At 41.5% G+C, this 26006-nt stretch overlaps 1 protein-coding gene across 4 annotated transcripts in view; it reads right to left on the bottom strand.

Annotated features, from left to right (window-relative positions):
- The window catches only part of MBD5 (methyl-CpG binding domain protein 5), a 177398-nt gene that overhangs the window by 96124 nt on the left and 55268 nt on the right, over nucleotides 1–26006 (bottom strand). For all 4 annotated transcript variants that reach the window (XM_070731496.1, XM_070731499.1, XM_070731498.1 and 1 more), the window contains one exon: nucleotides 8509–8610. The gene's annotated coding sequence lies outside the window, so the exon portion shown is untranslated. The remainder of the gene's footprint in view (nucleotides 1–8508; nucleotides 8611–26006) is intronic.

Genomic DNA, 26006 nt, shown 5'->3' with positions numbered 1-26006 from the left:
TGAAGAGTGTTCAGAGATGGCAGAGTCCAGAATTCAGCCACGTGAGCCATCTTGGGTGTACCAATGCTTTGTGTGCTGCACTAGCTACCGATTAGGCTCCAGTCACAATTCAAGGTGTTGGTTATCACTTAAAAAGCCCTACATGGCTTAGAACCAGACTATCTTCAGGACTGTCTCCTGCCGCATACCTCCCAGAGGCCAATAAGATCTCACAGGATTGGCTTTCTCCAGATCCCATTGACTAAGCAATACAGGTTGATGGAATCGTGGGGGAGGGCCTTCTCTGTGGCTGCCCCGCCTCCATGGAACCAACTCCCCCCATGTCTGTACTGCTCCTACCTTACTGGCTTTCCAAAAGGCTGTGAAGACCTGGCTTTGCTGGGGGCTGTAAATATTAACATCTGTCATAGCCGAATTTTGTTGATTGATATGTGTGTTGTTTTGATTGGACTGCATTGTTGGTTTTATAATGCGTTTTTTTATCATTTGATATTTAATTTTGATTTCTTTTTATTTATTGTACTTTTGTAAGCTGCCATGAGTCCCATGGGATTGGGTGGCATAGAATTCGAATCAATCAAACAAACAAATAAACAAATAAATAAATAAATATGTTGCCACTCCTTTGCATTCTTTCTTAATGATTCTATTTCACTATATCTTTGATATTATTGTAACTCTTGTCTTACAGAGACTTATCCTATGGCGAGTTGGCCATGGTAAGTTATCCTACAAGTTGGCCATGGTGAGTTGTCATAGACCCCTTACCAACTCTAGGTATAGAAATTTGCTGTGCTCTATAGTCATTTGATTGTAATTTTTGCCAAAACCCACTACTTACTTCCAGTTTCCAGCAAAAAAATTCCCATAGTGCAAAATGGATTTGCTTAACATGTTCTGCAAGCCATAAAATTAGGTCCAGATACATGTTGGTCTGCTTTATGACCATCATGACTTATGACCATAATAGTAGGGTTCAATTACAATTGTAACTCAAGGACTATCTACATAGTATAATGTACTGGTATGTTACTTTCTGATAGTAAAGGACAGATGTTCATGGGAGACTATGATAGGTTGATGAAAGATGCTTCATGATGTCATAATGTCCTTTCTCTGTCCTTTAATGTTTGAGTTGATCAAACTCTGTGCGATCTAATTGGTCTCTGGGAGGTATGCGGTAGGAGATGGTCTCATAGAAATAAAGATCATGTGCTCAGTCTCCATGCAGAAGATAGAGTTACAATCCATTCATGAATGCTCTCAATCCAGTTCTAGGGAGAATTTGGGTATTTTAAGTAAATGTTGGTCTACAGAGCTTTCATACAGACTAAAATTGAAGAGAAAGAACTATAAGAGATTGGGAGACAAAAGACAGTGGAGGGATCAGTGGGTAAGAAGGGATTTTCAGTAAGATCGGGGGACAAAAGCCAGCGGAAGGACCAGCGGGCAAGAAGGGTAAGTGGCAGTGAGATGAGGCGGCTCCGGAGAGCTCCTCGGACGTGCCGATCTGGATGAAAATCCCTTCTTGCCCACTGCTCCTTCCGCTTTCTTTTGCTACCCGATTTCACTGAAAATCCCTTCTTGCCCATTGCTTCCTCCGCTGGCCACTTTTCTTTTCTTAAAGCCTTAAAGTTTTGGATTTTCCTAATGATTTTGCACACATTATTCGCTTTTACATTGATTCCTATGGGAAAAATTGCTTCTACTTACAATCGTTTCTACTTACGAACCTGGTCATGGAACGAATTAAGTTCGTAAGTAGAGGTACCACTGTATTCCTAAATAATCTTATTTGGGACTAAGGCCAGTATAGGAAGTATGAATTCATTCTGATACCATCATAAAGTTGAGAATTCGAAATTAGCTATGAAGATCACAAAGATCACAAACTGTAACATTTTGACCGTTTAAAATAAGAGAAGGCAAGCATACCTTCATAAACACGAGCATTGACAAATCACAAGAAAATTATGACATTAAAAAATTCTACAGCTCCTGAGCAAGTATGAAGAAATTGAAAAACCAGAATTTCATTGACAGTGTCACTTTTGATTCAGGAAAAAAATTCCTAAAAAGACAGTGCTGAAATGTTCTTTATACATCTGCAATGGCTACTTAAATTTTAAACTTAATTAAAAATGAATGAAGGATCTCTACACAAGCATATAAAGCTGTTTATCGGTTAAACATAGTATTCAATAGTGCTCTGTTCACTTTCCTCAAGTATGTAAGGTGGCTGATAAATTACAGGGAATATATATCCTGTTTGCTTGGCACAAGTTGCTCAAATCCACATTCAACTAATTTGCATTGAGTCTTTCAATGAAGCTACACATGGACAGCTGCACTTATTTAGGGATGAATCACAGTAGCACATTTTAGAAACAGTGGAACCCCCTCCAAATTTATTTTTTTTTTGCTTGTGGAGAAAGAGAATGGAGGATAAGATAATCAAATAATTTTCCTGACTATATCACTCTAACTAGGCAGAATTTACTCTGGAGATATGTTGTTTGCAAAAAACTATGCTGGTGACATTAGATCAAAATGCAATTATCCTTCAATAAAAAGGATGCAACATAATATATTTTGTGTGAGCAAAGACATTTTCTCCCACAGGTATGGAGGAAACAGGAGACATTAGAAAAGTCACATGTTTTACAATTTATAGAATGGTAATTGCTGCTGCTTTTATTTTTTGTTTTTTTGTTTTTAAATATCTGTAAACAAACCTGTGAAGAAACCAAGTTCAGAAATTAAATGTACAGTTACTTATTACTCTTTTTAATATGAGCATCTTGGAAATAGCTTTGTCTTTTAAAAAAGTCCTGATTTCAAAATTCCTTTAACTTATTTTTTGAAATTAACCCTTTGTTAATCAACTGTTATAAATGAAGTTATTTCCTTTCGGCTTTAGTTCTTTGCATCTTAGTAGCAAACACCTTTTAAACCACCTTCATCTTTAGAATTCTAATACAAGAAGACTTAAACACAACTTGCTCACAATAGTAATGCACTGAACTCACAATCACCTAAAAGAAACTACCATAAAACCACTCAGGGAACAAACAAGGTATTGAAGGAAAATAGCATCAAAAGAATGCGCCACAAAACACATTGCATGCTACATAAGAGTCAGATGTCAAATAAGTCCAGGGATTTATTTTGTGTATTCTTGTTCTTCCCACCCTTGTTTTACTCCATGTTCTATATGACTAAGAGAAGATTATGATGGAAACACATTCTGCCCTAGAAAATAATCTTACCATGCATTTATTCTTCCGTATCTTGAAAAATACGGTATCTCCATATTATGGTGTTACTGCATTCATGTTGGAAACACCTACTTTGGGGGCTTCCAGGTTGAAAGGATTAGCCAGTGACATCACCATTGCCCAGAGAGCCTCCTTTCATGTCCTAGGTCAGTGATGGTGATCCTTTTCAGTACCGAGTGCCGAAAAGGGAGCATGCGTGAGTTCCAAAAAAGGAACACTTTATGCACTTGTGCATGCTTCAAACACTCATCTTGGCCGCGATCAGGAAAAGGAGTTGCCCAGAGGGGTGGCGCAGCAGGTAGTGCTGTACTGCAGGCCACTGAAGCTGACTGTAGATCTGCAGGTCAGCGGTTCAAATCTCATCATCGGCTCAAGGTTGACTCAGCCTTCCATCCTTCCGAGGTGGGTAAAACGAGGACCCAAATTGTGGGGGCAATATGCGGGCTCTGTTAAAAAGTGCTGTTGCTAACATGTTGTAAGCCGCCCTGAGTCTAAGGAGAAGGGCGGCATAAAATTCGAATGAATGAATGAATGAATGAATGAATGAATGAATGAATAAATAAATAAATGCTGGAAAATGTACTTCTGCTTTTCTGCTGGTAAGTCTTCTGGTTACTGCCACGCATGCACATGTGCCGATCAGCTGGCCAGCATGAATACTCACACCTGAAAATGAAAGACCAGCTCTTCTTGTTTCCAGCACTGCTGCGCACACAAAGGCCAGCTGATCATTGTGTGTGCATGCCCACCAGAATCCCAGAAGAACAGCTGATGCTGGGTGTGCCACTTCAGGCATGTGTACCATAGCTTCGCCATCACGGTCCTAGGTATTATCACACCTAAGTAATGCCTATTTATCTACTTGCATTTCCATGCTTTCAAACTGCTAGGTAGGCAGGAGTTGGGACAAATTGCTGGGAGCTCATTTGATCTTACAAGGTCTACTCTCTGCTCTGTGCACGGCCTCTCGGAGCGAACCCACTGACTCAAAAGTCACACTCTTTATTGATAAAAGCATCACACAACTAAAAGCAGATTTGAATGGCAAGGAAAAGGGAGTTATTTATCTCTCCAGAGTGAAAGATCAACAAAGGCAGGGGAAAGTGCGAAATCGGCCTCATGGCAATTCTTAGATAACAGAGTCTATTCATCATTCAAGAGTTCACCGAAATCCCGGACAAAAATCATCCAGCAAATAGTGTCTTTTAGTGATTCAGGAATCATGTTTTTGAAGCCTTTTTCAAGCACACTCCCACTCTAAAACCTCTTCCATTGAACGGTGTTGAAATCCCACACCCAATTACCCAAAATCCTTTGCTTTTACACTGCCTGGAAATAACATCACACCCCAAAGAGATAAGGCTGTAAACTAATACCTTTTACTATGAAATTCCTCTTGCTTTCTCAGCAATCTCCTATATCGAGGATTTATCCAGAGATTATCCACTCTAATGTCTTCCTCATCCTCCGACTAGGACCACTGCCCCACTGTCGTATCAGCCCCCTCTAGTAGTTCCTTGGGTTCACTCAAGTCACTTTCTCCCTCATTCTCACTCTCTGCATCAGCTGGCAACCCTCCTGGCCCAGGGTATCCAGAGGGGCCTGGCTCATCCTCCTCAGAATCTGACATGACCTGAAGTGGACAAGAAGCACTCACAACACTCCTGGGTTTTAAACTGGCGAGCCATCAATCTCTCAATGATCTTCTGGCTTAGCATTCTAACCACATTTCTCTCTTGCTCTTGGGATAGTCTGAACATTATTTATTGTAGCTTATCAAAACAATGATATTTTAAGTTTAACTTTACACAAGTTAAATCAGGGAAGAAAGTGGTAAAGGAACACCTGTCCACCCTGGATGAATTCAAATCACCAGGACCAGATGGATTACACCCCAAGGTTCCGAAGGAACTGGCAGATGAGATCTCAGAACCACTGAACTATATCTTTCAAACATCCTGGGGCACCGAGGAATTGTCAGAGGGGTGGAAAAGAGCTGATGTGGTTCCCATCTTCAATAAAGGGGGAAAAAACAGATCCAGGAAACTACAGACCCATCGGCCTGACTTCAATACCAGGGAAGATTTTGGAAAAGATAATCAAGCAACAAGTCAACGAACACCTAGAAGCAAACAAAGTAATAACCAAAACCCAAAACCAGATCATGCCAGAGTAATCTTATAGCATCCTTTGACAAAGTGACAAAATTAGTGAACCAGGGGAATGCTTTTGATATGATTTACTTGGACTTCAGTAAGGCTTTTGACAAAGTAGACCATAACCTACTACTAAATAAACTAGAAAAATGTGGGATGGACAGCAACACCTCCAGATGGATTCAAAATTGGCTAACTAACCACACTCAACGTGTAGTGCTCAATGGAACTACATCTACTTGGAGGGATGCATGCAGTGGAGTACCCCAAGGTTCTGTTTTGGGCACAGTACTCTTCAACATCTTCATCAATAACTTGGATGAGGGGATAGATGGGGAACTTATCAAATTTGCAGATGACACCAAACTGGCAGGAATAGTCAACATTTCAGGAGATACGTGCAAAATACAGAAGGATCTTGACAAACTTGAACATTGGGTGCTATCTAACGAAATGAAATTCAATGCTGAAAAAAGTAAGGTTCTACATTTAGGCAAGAAAAACATAATGCACAGGTATACTATATGTGGTACATTGCTCAACAGTAGTAACTATGAGAGGGATCTTGGAGTCCTAGTGGGCAACTATTTAAATATGTGCCGGCAGTGTGCAGCAGCTGCCAGAAAAGCCAACACAGTTCTAGGCTGCATTAACAGAGGGATCGAATCAAGATCACGTGAAGTGTTAATACCACTTTATAAGGCCTTGGTAAGGCCACACTTGAAATACTGCATTCAGTTTTGGTTGCCACGATGCAAAAAGGATATTGAGACTCTAGAAAAAATGCAGAGAAGAGCGACAAAGATGACCTGGAGGCTAAAACATATGAAAGACAGTTGCAAGAACTGGGCATGGCTAGTTTAATGAAAAGAAGGACCAGGGGAGACATGATAGCAGTCTTCCAGTATCTCAGGAGTTGCCACAAAAAAGAAGGAGTCAACCTATTATCCAAAGCACCTGAGGGTAGAACAAGAAGCAATAGGTGGAAACTAAACAAGGAGAGAAGTAATTTAGAACTAAGAAGAAATTTCCTGACAGTCACAACGGTTGATCAGTGGGACAGCTTGCCTCCAGAAGTTGTGAATGCCCCAACACTGGAATTTTGTAAGTAGATGATGGATAACCATCTGTCTGAAGAAATGTAGGGTTTCCTGCCTAAGCAGGGGGTTGGACTAGAAGACCTCTAAGGTCCCTTCCAACTCTGTTGTTGTTGTTGTTGTTGTTATGTTTCTAAAACTGATGATTTTATGACATAAAAATAAATTCATTGCAAGAGTTTCCAGCAAATTATTTTGAGTACGTTATTGTTCAATCTTCATTAAAATCAGCATTTTTAAATTAGTTTGGCCACACTGCATCAATATTTATTTGATCAATTTCCAATGCGAAGTATATTCCAGTTGATGCCAGAAACCCATTCTGGGAAAACACTATATATCAATATCTGATTTATTAGTTTTAAGACACAGTTTCCTAAGCACTACTGCCTTCTCCTACGGGCTTGGAAGAATATTAATATAGAGTAATACATGAACCAGAATGTGACTCTATGGTTCAGCACAATCTCTTTTGCCTTTGTTTATTATCTAATAAAGAGTTTTAGCAGACATAGAGTTTTAATTTTTATGATATCATATAATAAAAGTATTTATCCAACGAGCATTTTGGAACTTTTTGAAGGGCAAGTCAATATTTTGTGGGGTTGATTTACTAGTTATTTTTGGGGGTGAAATGTAAGAAATTGTATATGAAATTTAAAAAATCTCAACTGTTAAATAACTTAACTAAGTATTTCTCCACTTATTTGTTACATCTCTACTTCATCAGCATTTCTCATATCAGGTTATGTCTTTCTAATCTGGATCACTCTGAACTTGAATGGAAACTACATTTTTCTACTGCATTATAATATCATGTTTGAAAATCTAAGTAATTTTTCCTTTGAATTTAGTCATGCAGTACTTCTTTTTCATCTCTATTGTTTACTATTGTTTTTTCCTGTATAAAAATCAGGATGGACATGAATATTGCATGATAAAAACTGCCTGAGATATGAAAGTCAATCATGAAGCATAAATTTGATTGCAATTTAAGTCTCATGAGTTATTTTTTAAAAAATATTTAATTTTATGACATTATTTATTGCTTTAACTGACTTAGTACCTTAAAGAAAAATGAGATTTTTTAAAAATACCAAGTCAGTAAAGGTGTCAAATGTATTCCGCTAACTGTAAGGATATTTGTGAATCATAATTTATTAATGACCTAAGTGAAAATGATGAGATCCTCATAAAATAAAATTCTGCAATTCTGTAACAGACTTGCAAAATATGCACAGTAGTTATGTTAGCCTTGTGAAACTGCACAGTGAGAATAAACAATAAGCATTAAAATTCTCTTAATGTCAGCTACTTATTTTAGAATTTACATTGCATTTTACTTTGAGAGATATATAAAATATATTTTACAAAGCAGATTACTTAAGGCATCCTATTGAGCATTGCTACTTAAATCAGTAAGAAAACACATTCTACATTTTATGTTGCTTTTTACAATATTATTACGTATAACCCAAATCTTACATATATTCCTGATCCTAATTCTGTTATTAGTTTTTAAAAACATTTATTTAATATGAATGATTCAATAGAAAATAAGAAACATTAACCGGATTATAATATTTACTCAGATTGAAAGAAATCAACAAATGCAGCTTGGTCACTGATATTCTAGCCAGCATTTACCATATAATAATCCACTTTCACTCAGAATTTCATAATGTTAATACCAACAATTCAACCTTCTAATTTTATGGTCTAGAGAAACAGAACAGCAGGAAATTCACCTTCTTTACATTATAAGCCATACATGTAAGTGAGATTAAGGTAGGGAAAACCTATATCAATAACCACTGTCTATAACGTAGATCAAATCATAGGCAGTTTATTAAAAATTATGATTACACGGGCATGCTTCTTTAAGTCGACTGTTATTCTATTTCATATTGATTCAATTATAATTATACAAATCTAATTTTAATGACTGGTTATTTGCATGAAAGTAATTTTCCTTACCTTCATTGTATGAAATCCCAGATCTTAAAAGTCGTGCCTACAAAAGGGATCATCTTCAGCATTTATTAGTTTAATCCAATCACATATGGTACGCATGATAACCTAAAAAAGATACAAATTAATGTAAAAGCCATAATTATTTACATATAGTTTTGATGACTTCTTCACTATAATAAATGATGAGTGTGATTTTTCCTTGAATGCAAGTGTTAAATTAAAGTAGTATTTTTTTAAAAAATGTAATATATAGCATAAATTCTAAATTATGTTCAGACAAGATGACAAATTATTTACATAACTTTAAAACCCATGGGGATGTACAAAAATCATTGCTCTGTGGCATAGTATCCAGAATATTCGAAGTTCTTCAGGATGTAACAAATCTTATTGGGACCATGCCGTTCTTCAAGGTTTAACCCAGCCGTTTCTAAATCTTTCTGAACTGAAAGTGTACAACTTGAATTGTTTCTAGTAAATGGCTTACCCCCTAGAACTGGATAGACCAAGGATAGTTTGACATGCTTCATAAGCAAATGGATCTGTGTCACATTAATGAATTTTGTACATCCCTATAAAGTTGCAATCAACAGAGCCATTGTACTAGACATTTTTCCACTTCTACTATACAGTATACTGTACTCAATTTCTTTCAAATTCTGCTTCCCTACCAATTGCAGCTTTTCCACCAGATACGCCAAATCCAAATAACATGGAATACAGTATGAAAGATTGTATGTTTTTATTTCATTTTTAAAATTTAGTGTAGAGGATCCATAGGTCATGCAATTATAATTGATACACAAATTCAGTTTAAATAAACCATCAGCATATACTGTAGATATAGTCCTCAAATTACAACAGTTCACTTAGAGGCTGTTCAATGTTACAATGGCACTAAAAGAAGTGACTTATGACTTATGATCCCCATGGTTACATTATCAAAATTGAGACACTTGGGAATTGACTCACATTTATGACCATTGCAGTGTTTCAGGGTCATGTGATCCCTTTTTACGCCCTTCCAACAAAGTCAATGGGAAAACTAGATTCACTTAACAACTGTGTTTCTAATTTTAATAACTGCAGTGATTTACCTCAAAACTGTTGTGAGAAAGGTTGTAATGTGGGGCAAAATTCACTTAGCAAATGTTTCACTTAGCAGTACAAATTTTGGGCTCAATTCTTCTCATAAGTTGAGGAACACACACACACACACACACACACACACACACACACACACAATGTGGATAATAAAATATAGGAAATAAAATATTACATTAATGAGATGAAACCGTAATAAAATCACCATAATATGGAGCCATAGAATTGCAATGCGGTGGATGTGATAATTCAATATCTAAAGAAGCTAACCATCTAACTCAGGATTATCAACAATATCACACTGTCGTCATGTGACATACCACAACTTTCCCCCCTTTGCTAAACTGGGTGGTGGTCAGTGCATGACACATCCATCCCCTGGCTGCAAGTTGGACACCCCAAATCTAATTGCTTCTGGTGTGCTTCTGATCAGGTTAAGAGTATTGGCAAAAATTCAGTGTTCCTCTTATGTAACAGAAGCAATTTTCGTTTGTGTAACACTATTAGTATTCAGAGATAGATTTAAAACTTAAAACATTTCCAGCCAATAATTATATCACAAGTTCCAGTTATTTAAAGGCAAGATAGAAAGTACGCGTTAGTCAACAGTTTGAATATAAAGCTATCTTATTGATTCAAATAAAATTCAATAATAAATCAATAAATCTTTAATAGGACTCTGAACATTAGAAATGGTATGTCCAAAAATAATTTCGTGCCACAAAAATTTACAAGAAATAACTTTGATAATCGATAAAATGATCTATTACTAAGAAAATACTGAAGAACAAGTTTAAACCAGTCAGAAATACAAGGATTTTGTACCTTGATTACATCTTATTTATCCTTTGACCAGATTATTTCTTTTTTCCCAATAGAAAGGTAATTCTTTGAGAGAACGGTCAGAACAAAGCCTAAGATGAAGGACATTATAGATTCCCGAGTTGGTACAACAGCCACAGGAGCAATGGGAAAGGTTATTTTATTTATTTTTATTTATTTTATAATAATAATAATAATAATAATAATAATAATAATAATAATTCATTAGACTTGTATGCCACCCCTCTCTGAGGACTCATGGTCTTATCATTACTATCTGACTTTTTCTTGGATATCAATCTGCATGATATGTTATAAGAACAATAAAAGAGAATATTTATAGTTCAGAGTTGAAATGAGGGACCTTTGGTGTTCTTTGAGCTTGGCTGTTTTCTTGCAGATGTTTCATTATAGGCTAGCACTGATGATGTTACCTAGTTGGGGAATGAGATATTTGCAAGAAAACAACCAAGCCCAGAGAAGGGGCATTGGTCCTACCAGATATGCGTCTTCTACCATGGTGGTTATAGCAGCCATGTAGGATTAATCCTGTCTGCTCATTGATTGGACGTAGCCTGCCAAAACTTCTTGTGATGTCATTGTTGTTATTCCTTCCCCAGGTTTGGATGCAGAAGTGTAGTTATAGACTCTATAGTGCTACAGCCAAATTGAAACCGTCAACCAAAGAACAGCCGAGGCTGACCGAAGATAACTCAAAACTGGGGGGGGGGGGGATACTGTGATACTGTGTTAACCTCTAGGCTAGACTATCCAATCTCTTCAGAAAAAAAACATATGGCACTTCCCTGGTACAAAGCTGAAGGGATTGGATACTGTAGCCTAGAGGTTAACTCTCTGCCTTACCAGGCAAAGGCTGCTAGTTCAAATCCCAGTGAAGATATGGCTAGCTGATGAGGCCAGAACAAGGCTGAAATAGATCTATCCCAGTCTCCCTTAATTTTAAAATTCCTCAAAAACAAGTTACACATACAGAATATAGTGTGTCGGCTATGAATAAATTAATTAACTGCCTTGGAAATGGCTTTGGGTTGGGCCAAGAGGCAAAAGGAAGCATTAAGCTCCTCCCATAATTGGGTATACCAGGTGATTCACACACACACACACACACACACACACACACACACACACAAAATTAATTATTATTATGTATATAATACTAATACTACTACTAATAATAAATATATATATACACACAGCTATCCCTCATTTTTTGCAGGGGATGCATTCCAAGAACACCCGTGAAAAACAAATTTCTGCGAAGTAGAGGAAATATTTTTTTAATATATATTTAACAAGTATTTGGACTTTTAAAACCCAGCCTTTACATTAAACAGTCATTCTATAATGTTTCTCAGCTGGAACTATTTGGACAGGGAGTCACTGCTCACGGTCACTCATGCCTTCATCACCTCGAGGTTCAAATACTGTAAGGCTCTCTACATGGGGCTACCTTTGAAAAGTGTTCAGAAACTTCAGGTTGTGCAGAATGCGGCCGCGAGAGCTATCATGGGCTTTCCTAGATATGTCCATGTCTTATCAACACTCTGCGGCCTGCACTGGCTGCCAATCAGTTTCCGGTCACAATTCAAAGTGTTGGTTATGACCTATAAAGCCCTACATGGCATCGGACCAGAATACCTTCGGGACCGCCTTCTGCCACACAAATCCCAGCGACTGATTAGGTCCCACAGAGTTGGCCTTCTCCGGGTCCCATCGACAAAACAATGTTGTCTGGCAGGCCCCAGGAGAAGAGCCTTCTCTGTGGCGGTCCTGGCCCTCTGTAATCAACTCCCCCAGTAGATCAGGATTAACCCCACCCTCCTTGCCTTTCGCAAATTACTGAAAACCCACCTATGCTGCCAGGCTTGGGGGACATAACTGGAAGGGAGGGAGACTACTGTAGATCTATTTCGAGCATATTTGCCTTCATCAGTTAGCCACATCCTCAGCCTCTAGGCTACAGGCCCATCTCCTGTATCAGCTTGTACCAGGGAAGGGCTATATGTGATGTTTTGTCGAGTCACCCTGGTATATTGAAGGAGCATCACAGCTTCCTTTTTGCTTCTTGGCCTCACCAAGGGCCATACTCCAAGGCAGATAAGGTTTTTTTTTAATAGCCGACAACTATAAACTATAAGTGTAACATATTTTTGCTGATAATGAAAAGGAAGGGAGACTACTATAGAATCACTGCCTAGCAGGGCAGGTTAGAATCCTAGAAGGGTATGGCTTTGCTGACGAAAGCTATATATAAATATACACACATCCAAACACCAAACTGTACTTTCCAAACTGGTTCCAAAATGTAATCTTTCTCTGGCTCAGCTGATGAAAGGGAATAGGGCCAGTGTCTTAGAGGAAAAATCACTGCCTAGCAAGGCATAAGCAGCCCAGGTTCGAATCCTAGAAGAGTATGGCTTGGCTGACAAAATCTAAAAAGCTTGAAATAGTTCTATACCAGTCTCCCTTTATTTCTTTATCAGTTCTTTGCAAGTTTGGAAAATATGGTTTGGTGTCTGGATCACCCCTGGAGTGAGGCTAAAAGGCAAAAGGGAGCAGTGAGTTCTCTCCCATATTTAGGTATGCACACACACACACACACACACACACACACACACGAGTGTAAGCTGGGAAGATGGTCTGCTCCCAAAAGGTATGATAATGAGGGCCATGCCCAAGGGGCGTGGTAACTCTCAAGCAGGTGAGTATCTGTTGGCAGCAATTAGTTTGGTAGAAGAGTGGGTGCCGTGCCCTGAGGACATGGCTGCACCTGCTGTTGGTGCCATGTCTTAGGGGTATGGCACGCTGACCTGGGAGCACCAGACTCCTCTGGGATGGTCAGTAGCACTGGTCTGCTTGGATTTATTTTGGTTTATAATTTTATTTTTATTGAATATTTTTGTTAGGAAATAATAATAACGATCCTTTAGGGTGGGAGGAATCTGGATGACCAGGAAGGGAGAGGTCCACAGAGTGGTGATTGTGGGTCACAAGGGTCCTGGAGCACCGTTTGGATGGGCTGGAGGCCTAACTATTATTCAAAATAGCGACCGCATGTGAGGAAGGAGGTAGGTAGGATAGGCACTGGCTGAGCTCCGTTAATGTTAAGGAGGCGAAATTCTGGGCTTGTTAAGGTGAAAGAGCTTAGTTAGAGAAGCTGATGACTGAAAAGAGCTGGCTTTGTTATTCAAAAGCCGAAGCGAAAGCGTCCGATCACAGCATGCTTTGTCTGGCCTCCTGAGAGCCCTCAGGAAGCGAGTGATCAAAAGGAAGGAAGGAAAGGTCTTGTAGGAGCTGGGTAGAGGCTTCTGTCCCTTGCCCAGCAAAATCAGTTCCAGCAAAGAACAAACACCTCCCAATCAGCCCAGATGGAACAAACTCACAATTGGGAAAGGAAACAAAGTCAAATTGTTTCTCAAAACACCAACAGTTTGGACAGATACAGAGCTAAAGCACTAGCGTCCAACTCAAAGCGACTGAAAACGAAACTGGCGAAGGAATAACAACAATGACATCATAAGAAGTTTTGGCAGGCTCAGTCCAATCAATGAACAGAACAGGATTAACCCATACATGGCTGCTATATCTACCATGAGGGAGAACACCAAGGATCCTTCCTTTATAAAAGCAAGAAGATAGATCAATGAAAGATGTATTATCATCTTTAAGTATCAAGGGAAGCGATAGGTGAATTCAAGCCGTGTTTTCACTTAAACTAAAATGCACGTACGCTTTATATTCTTCACAAAAGCCATGAAAAATAATGCCATTCATGCCCTGCTTTGAGACTTCCCTATTGCTATTAGGTTGGCCAATGTAAAAAACAGGATGCAGAATATTAGCTGGGCTACATACAGTATATTCCGATGCAGGGGTCTCCAACCACTAGTCCAAAGACCAGCATTGGGTTGCAACATGCCACCTGGGTCACACAAACAAACAAATCATATGCTGCAACATCCTGCAAGATCATATCAACGTCCCACAAGATCATATGCTGCAACATCCTCCCTGTCGGCGACTACTTCAGCTTCAACCACAACAACACAAGAGCACACAACAGATTTAAACGTAATATTAACTCTCCAAACTTGACTGTAAAAAATATGACTTCAGTAACCGAGTTGTCGAAGCGTGGAACTCATTACCGGACTCCATAGTGTCATCCACAAACCCCCAACAATTTACCCTTAGATTATCTATGGTTGACCTAACCAGATTCCTAAGAGGTCAGTAAGGGGTGAGTACAAGTGCACTAGAGTGCCTTCGGTCCCCTGTCCTATTGCTCTCCTATATCTCCTATACCTTTCTTCTATTCCTATATCTCTTCTTCTATTCGTTCATTGATATGTTCTATTACTATATGTTCTTTTCTATTCTTTCTTAGATATATTTTACTATGAGTATATCCTCTATAACCTTCATCATGTATTTTACTATGTGTGTGTGTGTGTGTATATATATATATAATTATATATACACACACACACACACACACACACACACACACACACACACATATATATATATATATATATATATATACCGGTATATATATGTCACATGTTTAAGCTGAATTTGAAAATTAAGGGAGACTAGGATAGATCTATTTCGGCCTTATTTTGGCCTCATCAGCTAGCCATACCCACTGGGACTTGAACCTGCAACCTTTGCCTTGTAAGGCAGAGAATAGGCGTTGATATGCTTACCTGAACGCCTCTTCTCGTACGGTGAGTGGGTACAGCAGTCACATGGGTTTGCTCTGTCCAATCCGGTGGAACTGAGCCTAGTATTAAAAAAGACTGCTGGATCCGCCCCTTCCCCAGAATTCGCGAATCCGTAGACTAGGCTCAGTAGTGAAGCTCTTTAAAGTTCAACTCCCGTGTTAAAAGAAGTTAGAATAGAAAGTGAAGAAGACCACACAAAGGGAGGGAAGTGACTGCTGTACCCACTCACCGTACGAGAAGAGGCGTTCAGGTAAGCATATCAACGCCTATTCTCCGTACTGAAGGAGTGGGTCCAGCAGTCACATGGGACATACCCAATAGATAGGTCCCTAGGGTGGGAGTACATGGCTATCGTGAGAGATAACGGATTGGAGTACTCTTCTGCCGAAGGCAGCGTCCGCTGATGCGTACGAATCAGTTTTGTAGTGCTTTGTGAAGGAATTTGGTGAGACCCAAGTGGCTGCTTTGCAGACTTCTTCCAACGGAGCCTGAGTTGCCCAAGCGGCAGAAGTGGCAGCACTTCTGGTGGAGTGCGCTGTAATGTTCCTTGGAATGAAAGGGAAGCTGTCTCGTAGGCCTTAGAGATGGTCCCTCTAATCCAACGGCCTATTACTGTGGAAGACACTCTAGGTCCCCGGGATCTGGGGTGGTAAGCCACGAAGAGTGCTTCTGACCTTCCTATGGGTCCTGTGCGTTGGATATAGATCTTTAGCGCCCTAGTGAAATCCAGAGTGTGCCAACTAATTGCCAGGGGATGCTCTCGTTGGAGACAGAAGGAATGTAAGACGATATCCTGAGATCTGTGGAACATGGAACTGACCTTTGGGAGAAAGGTGGGGTCCAGTCGCAGAACCACCTTGTCCTGGTGGAACTGACAGAGGTCCTGTCTGGTAGAAAAGGCTGCCAACTCAGATATGCGTCGGGCGAATGTAATCGCCACCAGGAATGCTACCTTGAAGGGTAGGTACCTGAGGGACGCAGACTTCAGGGGTTCGTAAGGTGCCTGAGTAAGGGAGAGGAGAACCCGTGGCAAGTCCCAGGTAGGATATCTGTGGATCTTAGAAGGCCTGAGGTTGGCCACTCCTCTTAGGAATTCTTGGATTTTCAAGAAGGAGCGGAGGGGCTGCCTGCGAGGCCCCGCCAGGGCGGAAGAAATGGCTGCCAGGTGACGCCGGATGGTGCTGGTAGAGAGGCCTTGATAGACACCCTTCATGAGGAAGGCGATTATCCTGTGTATGGGACGACACAGGGGAGATAAGCCCTCCTGTGAGCACCATTGATGGAATTTGGACCAAGTATGGTCGTAGATCCGATTGGTAGACCCCCTTCTGAAACTACAGGATGATTTCCACTGTGTCCGGGTCATACCCTCGCAGGTCTAGGTCCCTCCGGATAATAGCCAGGCGGTGAGGTGGAACCACTCCGGGTCCGGATGGAAGGGGACCCCTTGCCGCAACCTCTCCTCCGAAACGGGGAGTCGCCAGGGGTCCTGGATGGACAGTTGTTGGAGGTCCGCGAACCATGGCCTGCGAGGCCAGTGAGGGGCTATCAGGATTACCCGGCTTTTTCCAGAAGAAATTTTGTGGATCACGTCTGACAGAATTGAAATTGGAGGGAAGGCATACAGTAGACCCGGAGGCCAAGGACTCCTGAAAGCATGTATTGCCTCTGCTCCCGGAGACGGGAACCTGGAGATGAAGCGAGGGAGCTGGGCATTGGCTTTGGTCGCAAAACAGATCTAACACTGGGTGGCCGAACCTGAGGCAGATTTGGTGGAACCGTGACTGATGGAGATTCCACTCGCCTGGGTCTATGGTCGCTCGCGAGAGCCAGTCCGCTTGGACGTTGAGGCTCCCCGAGATGTGATCGGCTAGAAGCGACTGGAGATGTTTCTCTGCCCAGAGGCCTAACTTCAGGGCCCCCTCATGAGGGCCTTGGATCTTGTGCCTCCCTGTCTGCAAATATGGCTTTTGGTGGCTATATTGTCCGTGAGGACCAACACATGCTGATTGGAGATGTGAGATTGGAATTGTTTTAGAGCTAGAGACACGGCTCTTAATTCTAGTCAATTGATGGGCCTGGAAGCCTCCTCCGGTGACCATGTGCCCTGAGCTAAAAGATCTTGGGCGTGGGCTCCCCAGCCCGAGAGGCTGGCATCTGTGGTGACTACGAACTGGTCGGGGCCCGGAAGAGAGATCCCTTTGCTAGGGCTGGAGACGACCACCACTTGAGGGATCTATGCACCGCAGAGGAATGGAAATGCGGCGATTTGAGTTGCTGTGGCCCGAACTCTGAAACGGTAACAGAAGCCACTGTAGTTCCCTGGCGTGAAGGCGGGCCCAGGGAACAATACCAATACATGACACCATTTTACCCAAAAGGGAAGATAGGGTGGCAATGGAGGCAGATTGTTGGGGCATAATGCGAGCAATGAGATCCAAAAAACTACGTTTTCTCTCAGTGGAGAGGAAAACCTGGGCTATCTCAGAATTAATGATAGTTCCCAGATGCAGAATGGAAGAGGAAGGAACCAGGAGGCTCTTTTTGAAATTTATGGAGGAACCATGATTCTGTAGAACCGACATGGTAAGGGAGAGGTCTGCAGCCACTCCAGTTCTGGAATTCCCATGAATTAAAACGTCATCTAAAATAACCTAAGATATGAATGGGAAAGGCTCGGAAAGGAGCCGTCAAGGATCCCAAGAGTTTAGTGAGGACTCTGGGGGCTGAGGAGAGTCCAAATGGCATAGCCCTATACTGGAAGTGCCTGCCTTGAAGGGCGAAGCGCAAAAAAATTTCCTATGGCCTTGGCAATGGGAATATGGAGGAAGGCCTCCGTGAGATCCAGAGACACCATAATGTCTCCCCGATAAAGGGCTGCCAGGATGGAAGATAAGGAATGCATTTGAATTTCCTATATTTTATGAACCGGTTCAATTTCTTTAGGTCCAAAATGGCTCTCCGGCCTCCAGAGGTCTTAGGGGCCATGAGGAAGATGGAATAGAAGCCAGAACCTCTCTGGAGAGAGGGGACCGGTTGAATGGCTCTAATAGCCAACAAGTGGGAAATAGCCTCCTCCATTCGGAAACGATCTGAAGGGAGGCTGGGAAAAGAACAAGAAACAAGCGGTTAGGGGGAGAAGAAATGAACTCTAATCTTAGGCCCCTGTTCACAGGGTCAATGACCCAGGGGTCCTTACAAGAACGGTGCCAGGCGGAAGAGAACCAGGCTAGGCGACCGCCTATGGGAAAAGAGGAGGACTTACCATCTGGCTCTTTTGGAAGCCCTGGTAGAGGAGGATCCTCTCTGATAACGGGAACCTTTGCCCCTGGTGGTTCTAGATTGGGATCGAAACCGAGGGGAATACTGACCTGGACTCCTTTGAAGGGTGAAGCCTTGATCCTGTTGCCGTCCTGTGCGCCGAAAGGGCTGCGGCTTAGGGGCCTTCTTGGTGGTGGGTCCTAAGACCTTTTTCTTGTCCGTGGTCTCTGTAAGGAGAGGATCCAGGAGGTCTCCGAAGAGCAAGTTGCGTTTCAGCGGACCCCTGGCTAGCTGCCACTTTTGTCTTACTCCCGCCTGCCAAGGGCGGAGCCACAGAAGTCTTCTGGCCGTTGTTGAGGCTGCTACTGACCTGGCTGCAAATCTTGAAGATTGGAAGGTAGCATCTGCTACGTATTGGGCAGCTGCGAAGACTTTGTTGAAATCCTGTTGGCCCCTTAGATCATCTGGAGGCAGGTGAGATTGGAGCTGACGGAGCCACAAGAGCATCGCTCTAGAGAAGAAGGATGCCGCTGCAGCACTCTTAATGGCCCATGAATCTGCGAAGAGGCTTCTTTTGAGCATCTGCTCAAGGCGTTTGTCCTCCGGCCGGAGGACCTCCTCTGCTTCGCCAGGCATGGCGGCCGTTGAGTGGAGTGTTTTCACTGGCTCATCTGGCCTAGGACATGTTAGGAGCTCCTCATAGGAGGGAGAAAGCTTGTAAAGCTTCTTGTCCTTGGAAGTGGGAGTAAGGCGAGCAGTTGGGTGGTCCCACTGTTTGAGCAAGGCATCCTTAAATAATTTGGGCATAGGAATTACCTCATTGTCTTCCTGTTCTTCCATGAAGTAAGGAAGATTTTCCTCCGGAGGGTCTGAAGGAGTAGTAGCCTGTTTTTCCTGTCCGGCTAGCCCCGTGGATACTCTTGCTTTAAGCAGGAGAGATTTGAAAAGCTGAGAAGGGAAGATAGCAGCTGGGGCTGGAATCTTGATCTGGGATTCCTCGTCTTCCGACAGCCCTTGAAAGGGGTCATCATCCTCTGCTGCATCCACGTCCTCATCCTCTTCCTGAGAGGAGTCAGAGACCTCCATGATTGGGGCTCTGTAGGAAGGAGCAGAACTCACGGGACGGGAGGAGCGTGGGGGGGGGATGAGACAAAGAAGACACATTGACAGATGAGAGTTTAGCGTTCATGGTGTTAGTCAAAATAGTCAAGATAGACTGAAACTCCGGAGGCAAGGAAGAGACATCAGCCGGGAAGGAAGGAGGATCCCTGAAGGCCTGAGCAGATTCTGGCTGGGAGGGATCCTCAGTAATATCTGACTCCTCTGGACCTAAACCCCATAGGTTAGGTTGGGGTGGATTTAGGTTTGGCTCATCCAGGGATATCACAGGAACCCCAGAGGGAGGCAGGTTAGAGGCCTCCGGGAGGGGTGTATTGGTATGCACTTGGGCCTGCACCTTAAAACGTTTGGCTGATTTATCATGTAATTTTTGTAATTTTTGTAGGGCTGGGTCCCTTCTCTTCTCAGCCCTGGTGGGCCCGGCTAAGGAATGGGCGCCTGAGGAAGAGGAAGAAGAGGCCTGGGGAACTTCAGTAGAGTTATCAGTAGGCCTAACCTCTTTGGGACCCTTAGTAGTGCCTCTCTTGGGAAAAGAAGCCATAGTCTGAAACAAATTACAGAGGACAAGGCTTGAGCCAATAAAATAGGGGGGAGAAGAAATTTTTTTGTGAGCTTTCCCAAGAGGAGAGGTGACCCTGCTCCTAGGCCCAGGAGCAGCTGCGCCTTAAGGGGCAATCCTGGACGGTACCAGAGAGTTCGTGTCCCTAAGTGCAGCGTGGCAGGCCTCACAAACTAACTTAAAGAAAAAACCAAGGCACAACTGGTTGGAGGCCACTTCCGTGGAGAATAGGTTCGAGGGAACTCGAACGACGACTCCAAGGGTCAAGCGGCGGGCTGGAAGCACTAATGGCCGACCTCTTAGGGCAGAACCGAAAGTGCAATTACTGGGCGCGAGGGTCTTTGGCGCCAAAAAACAAACGCTCCGTTAATTTATGATCGGAGACACTAAGCCCGGGAGACAATTCAAGTCCCACACCGCGGGAGGTAATAGCCCTTAATAGTTTGTTTATTTTAGTTAAAGAAGGCTTGCTCTCGGCGGGACCTCCAGACCGTAATAGTAAAATAACGGCCGCGGCAGCAGCACGGAGGGAAAAACCGCGGGGGCTGAGCCGCTAACTTCTCCCCCAACTCAAAGCCCAGGAGGGCTGAGTGGAATCCCCTGCCGGCAAGCTTAATACAGTAATGGAAAATTCTTACTGGTTTTGAAGAGAGATCGAAGGGAAGGTGTTTTGGGAGGAACGAGCATTCACACACATCCGAAGGAATGCGAACTGAGCGAATTCTGGGGAAGGGGCGGATCCAGCAGTCTTTTTTAATACTAGGCTCAGTTCCACCGGATTGGACAGAGCAAACCCATGTGACTGCTGGACCCACTCCTTCAGTACGGAGAATTATCCTCTAGGCTACAGTATCCAATCCCTTCAGCTCTGTACCAGGGAAGGGTTACATTTTGTGTCGAATCACCCTGGTATATTGAAGGAACATCACAGCTCCTTTTTTGCCTCTTGGCCCAACCCAGGGCCATTTCCAAGGCAGTTAATTTTATTGATAGCCGACAATTCTATCTGTATGTGTCACATGTTTAAGCTGAATTTGAAAATTAAGGGAGACTAGGATAGATCTATTTCGGCCTTATTTTGGCCTCATCAGCTAGCCATACCCACTGACATAAAAAAACATATAGCCCCTCCCTGGTACAGAGCTGGAAAGGATCAGGTCTGATAGCTCAACTGCTAATTCTCTGCCTTACAAGGCAGAGGCTACCAGATCGAATCCCAGTAAGGAAGGGTGTGGCTAGCTGATGAGGCCAGAACAAGGCCGAAATGGGACCATCCTAGTCTCCCTTAATTTTAAAATTCCAGCTAAAAACATTTGATACATACAGAATATAGTTGTCGGCTATGAATAAATTAACTGCCTTGAAATGGTCCGGGGTTGGGCCTAGAGGCAAAAAGGAGCTGTGACATTCCTTCAATATACCAGGGTGATCCGACATAAAAAAACATATAGCCCCTCCCTGGTACAGAGCTGGAAGGGATCAGGTCTGATAGCTCAACTGCTAATTCTCTGCCTTACAAGGCAGAGGCTACCAGATCGAATCCCAGTAAGGAAGGGTGTGGCTAGCTGATGAGGCCAGAACAAGGCCGAAATGGGACCATCCTAATCTCCCTTAATTTTAAAATTCCAGCTAAAAACATTTGATACACACACACACACACACACACACACTAAAACCCTAATTGTGCATTGGACAAAGTAAATAAATAAAATAAAAATAAACAAATTCCCATCAACAGGATGCAGACAGTACACAAAACCACACACCCTCCTCCAGTCCACGGAAAAATCTGTCTCTACAGAACCAGTCCCTGATGTCCAAAATTGGTGTTGGGGGCCACTATTGTAATGTACAATTATGTTCTCATCCTAACTTTTCTGTAGTTAAATTATATATATTATCTGAGTAAAGTTTACTTTCTATTATATTTAAATATAAATATTATGACAATGAAGATAACGCATTTCTCTAAACACTGTTTTGAAAGAAAAATTGAAATGTCTACTTTGCTCATTGGAAGAGAACAAAAGTGTGCATTCTGATTACAACTCTTGCACGTTAATTTTCACTGGACCCTGTGGTAATTGCAGGCAAAAAAACCCACATTTCTTGGCAGCATCATTTTATCCCAGAAATAGTGTAATTTATAATATTTTGGAAGGAAAAAAAATAAAGTTGTCGCTAATTAGTGGCCTGTCCTCTTTACATGCTGGCATTTCTTGAATTACATGAAAAGTATTAAATTTATTTTCTTCCATCCCTATTTTCTCTGGATTGAACAAAAACCTCCAAAGTTACTGTATATTGCATCAATTTGTGGAATTGGAAACGTTGTTTTTTCCAACACATAATCTGAAACAGGAATACAAAATAGCAAACGAGATGCATAAGTATGAAAGTAGTTTAACAATTTATGCATTTTGCCACGTTCTGTTTACAGCATATTGAAGAATCACTTATAGAGAGATACAACATATTTAATAATAAAAACGTAAGTATAAATATTATAATTTGCTTAAATTAAAAGGCTGAAGTCAAACATTAATTCATTTAGGCTTACAGATTCTTTCACTTGCACATCACTCTTAAGAGTTTATTTTATATTCCAGTACTATAACAAAACTTCAAACAGTCAGAAATGATGTATCTTCATATTCTTCATCAGGAACTGTAGCAAATAAGTCAAGTTCATCATGCCAAAGAACCACATGCTCAATAGCAACCTTAGTACCTATAAAGGGTAAGAACCCACCTGTTCTTTGGCTCATTGCAGTTTATGTATGCTGCCCCAGAAGCCCAACACAAGTTGACTGTGCTGATATCATATACAGTGTTCCCTCGATTTTCGCGGGGGTTACATTCCAAGACCTCCCGTGAAAGTCGATTTTCCGCGAAGTAGCGGTGCAGAAGTAAAAACACAATTTTTGGCTATGGACAGCCAAAAACTACCCCCACGCACCCTTTTTCAAGGCAGCGCAAGGAGCCGGGCTTGAAATTAGGGCAGGGAGCGACGAAAGTGCGGAGGCCGGCAAAGATTGCTTTGAATGTCGGCTGCCCCCGCCCCCCCCAGCGCCTCCGGTCCCCTCGCCGCTACCGCCCCGCCCGCCCAATCCACCCCTCTCACTGGCTTTCTTCGGACACGGGTTCTCCTGCAGCAGCGCTTCTCATCCTCCTCATTCGGTAGCCGCTCTGAGCGCTTTCAGAATGCCTGCCTCGCCCCTCTCACAGTCCCTTAGCTGAGAGCACTTTCGTCCCAGCTATCAGTGAGGGGGCTGCAGGAGAGGCGGGGGCAGGCGTTCTCACAGAGAGGGAGAGGGAGAAAGAGAGAGAGAGCAAGAGGGGGGAGAGTGCAAGGTAGAGAGAGAGAGAAAAATGATAGAAAAAGGGAGAAAAAAGAGAAATGAGAAAATGATTGAAGCAGAGAATGACAGGAAAGAAAAAGAGAGAGAAGTGACTCTTGGTGATGATGTATGACGTCATCGGGTGGGAAAAACCGTGGTATAGAAAAAAAACTGCGGAGTATTTTTTAATTAATATTTTTTTGAAAAACCGTGGTATAGCGTTTCGCGAAGTTTGAACCCGCAAAAATCGAGGGATCACTGTATAGAAAACATATTATATCTTACAGTCTAAGATGATGTGTTTTGATAGTGGTAATAATTGCACTATTTCCGAATAAGCAAATTTAGATTCCCCCAATATAAAGAAGTAATCCAGTTCGCAGTAACATCAGCCCATTAATTGATCTTTAGGAGAAGAAATGCTTTATTGGCAAATCAATCAAACCAGAATTTATTATGACTCTTGCCACTCATAAACCCAAATTGTAATTCCAGCAATACTCTATTTAATAAATACTCTATTTATTTGCCGTTTTAGAAAACTGTGGAGTTTATTTGATTTTCCAAATTTTAGAACCATCAATTCATCTCAGTTTTTATGCATTTATTCCACTCCTAGATCAATGTCAGGTACATATTTATTCTTCATATACCTCCTTGAATGAAAGTCTGCAACTGAGAATAGTGGCAACTAGCTAGCCTAGTCCAAACTATCACATAAACAAGGAAAATCTTAAATGTTGATTTAAAAAGAAAACCAACCACATTAAAGAATCATTGCTTTAAAAGATAAGAGAGCTTAAATTTGAAACTCTCAAGCTGACACACACACACACACACACACACACACACACACACACATTTCATTCAAATAATGAGCCTGATTTCTATTTATAAATTCTTTCTTGTCTTATCAACGTGTCTTGAATCTGTGAAATTTCTGTTGGTAACCATTTCCTGAGTTTGGGACTGAACTTCTGGGGAGATCAATCTGTGCCTGATTTTAAATATGACACTTGAATTAGATTATGGAATCAAGAAGTACAATTAGTTATCAATATATTAATGAAAGGTCATTAATGGAATAAATGGTACATCTGGCTGGATAAAAGACAACATATAACTCCATCATGATCCTTTTACCCTTCACCCAAACAATTATCCCACAAACCTATAAAATAATGTTATGAAACATTGATAAAAGGATGAACGAATTCAAAACGTCAAAACTTAAACTCTTTCAAGTTTAGAAACCTAAAACTTTCATCTACATTGATAGTAAAGATCTTAAAAGCTGTACAGTAATTGGGTCAACAGATAAGTTGACACTATTTACATCTGATAAATTTATAGATATGAATTTACCTCTCCTTTCTTTCTTCTTTTTTTATTTCTAATTTTTCCTCTTCTCTTTCCTTCCCTCTTTTCTCTTTTTTCTTTCTCTCTCTTTAGCCATATTTTCTTCTATACATGTAAGCGTGTATTTTGATTTATAACTGTATACTGTACTCTAAATTCATATACATTTGTACCAATATTCGCATAGTCCATTTGCTTTATGTATCCCCTCCCCTACTTATCTTCAATAAAGATTATATTTTATTTTTTTTAAAAGTCATTCTAATTCTTTCCTCAAGGCAGAGGTGAAATGCTACCAGTAGCAGTGGTTGTGCGTGGTTTGGAGAACCGGTAGCAGTGGTAGCGTGAGGCTCCGCCCACCTGCCAGGATGTTGCCATTTTCTTTTTTTAACAGTCTGCACATGTTTTGCTTTGCACATGTGCAGAGGGTGAAAAAGCTCACACATGCAAGTGGAGTGCAGGTGAAAAGGCAAGCGCAGAGTGTGCACTTCCGGACCAGTAGGGAAGGTAAGTAGATTTCATTGCTGCCTCAAGGGCTCTCAGGATGGAGAAATTTCAATGGGAGAAAGCAATTAATATAGATCTAGTCAGTATTATTTTGATTTCATTAGTTGCACTGCTTTCATATTTATATCACTGTAAATTACTAGTGAACTGCAGCACAGAACTTTTTGGGCATGGAAAAGGATGGGTGGAATTCCTGTGAATCTCCCTTGTGTCCAGATTTTATTTAAAGAAGGCTTTGATGCATAGCCAAAATTTGTCCATACAGCTTATACATCTGCTTTACATCTCTTTCCATTCACCTTTAAACTTCTATTAGCTCTTCCAAACTGAGCCCTAAGGAGTATCATTTTGCAATGTTTCTAAGTTTTGAGCCATATATAAACTTAAAAAGTAAAGTTGGTTCATTGTTAAAGATATTTATAGCTACCAGTAGTAATCAGGACTTTCCATTCTGGTAAATATTTCAGAAATGCTAGAGAAACACAGTACTGTACGGCTCTTAATTCTTATTATTCCTTGCCCCGCACGACTTGTAGTTCAATATTTTATATTGCTTTTATAACTGTATAACTTAAGACCAATAGGCCTAAATTTTAGTTTTCATTCCCTTTATATTATTATTATTACTAGAAACTTTCACACAATCATTGTTTTTTGCTACTGCCTTAGTGACCTGATAGC

Source organism: Erythrolamprus reginae, chromosome 1 (genome assembly GCF_031021105.1).
Source record: "Erythrolamprus reginae isolate rEryReg1 chromosome 1, rEryReg1.hap1, whole genome shotgun sequence".
Classification (NCBI taxonomy): domain Eukaryota; kingdom Metazoa; phylum Chordata; class Lepidosauria; order Squamata; family Dipsadidae; genus Erythrolamprus; species Erythrolamprus reginae.
The sequence above is the reverse complement of the archived record's forward strand: the minus strand, read 5'-3'. Positions and strand labels throughout refer to the sequence as shown.